Source organism: Monodelphis domestica, chromosome 4, assembly GCF_027887165.1.
Source record: "Monodelphis domestica isolate mMonDom1 chromosome 4, mMonDom1.pri, whole genome shotgun sequence".
Classification (NCBI taxonomy): Eukaryota; Metazoa; Chordata; class Mammalia; order Didelphimorphia; family Didelphidae; genus Monodelphis; species Monodelphis domestica.
This window is the reverse complement of record NC_077230.1, coordinates 162,849,962-162,851,061: the sequence shown is the minus strand read 5'-3', so window position 1 is coordinate 162,851,061 and position 1,100 is coordinate 162,849,962. Positions and strand designations below refer to the sequence as shown.

At 36.6% G+C, this 1,100-nt stretch overlaps 1 pseudogene; it reads right to left on the bottom strand.

Moving 5' to 3' along the window:
- Window positions 1-345: 345 nt before the first annotated feature.
- Window positions 346-445, bottom strand: LOC130454166 (U6 spliceosomal RNA; annotated as a pseudogene).
- Window positions 446-1,100: the final 655 nt, after the last annotated feature.

The window sequence follows — 1,100 nt, the reverse complement described above, 5'->3', positions numbered from 1 at the left end:
ATTAATAATATGTAAATAGTTCTTAATCAATGATACATGTTAAACCCTGTTGAATTGCTTGTTAGCTATGTGAGGAGGGAGGGAGGAGGGAAGGGAAACAATATGAATAATGTAACCATGGAAAAATATTCTAAATTAATTCATTAAATAAACAATAAAAAAGTACCTAGAAATTTTAACACAATAATACTTATATTGCTTATCTGTGCCCCCTTTTTAAATTTCCCTTTTCTTTCTATGTTTTTTTAAAAGATTTAATTTCCTTAAAACATTTTATCTCCATTAATTGTTTATTGCTTTCTTTAATAACTCACTCCATCCTTACCTCTCAGATAAAATCTCTTTAAAAAAGTGCTCCACAAATATTCATTGTCATCCTTGTATAGGGGCTATTTTATTCTCTGTATTGTTCCAATTTTAGTTTGTGTATTGATGGAAAGAAAATTGTTAGTCTCTCAATGGCAGTCAGGGCTGTGCAGGCAGAAGGGTATGTGAGGTCAGTTGTACTCTCAGTTGACCTCCAATTCTTTTCCTCCTGAATATTTTTAGTTCTCTAATAGCTGAATACATTTAGATGCATCTCTCATCTCTTTAATAATGGGGAAGTCTGATATAGTTTCCCATTACCATAAGAACTCTGGATCCAGATTTCAGGGCTCAGGCTTCTGCCTTTGTCTCTTGGCCCTCCTGAGAGGCCATTTCTGGACTAGTTGAGCTTCAAATCACTAGTTCCTACACTACATTCCATATTGTCTCCTCAGTTATTCAGTCTCTTGGCTCTCACAGGATTCAACATCACCATCGATCACAAATTTGAGCATTAAAGGGTGGCCTAAACAGTCTTATCTTCTTCTCTCAATGTCTTCTTTCTAGTCACTGATAATCTGCCTAAACTCATTCTTCAATGGTTAGCAGTTTCCTGACCTGTCATATTCTTTTACTTCCAGTGAAGCCAATCCCATACTTCCATTATACAAATACTGCTCTGTCCCCAATTGCCCACCCCCTTGACTTCATTTCCCTCAGCTCAATCCTCTCCCCTAACATTCTACTCTAATTCTACCCACCCCTTCTACTGTGCTCTTTGGAAAGTCTGAGCC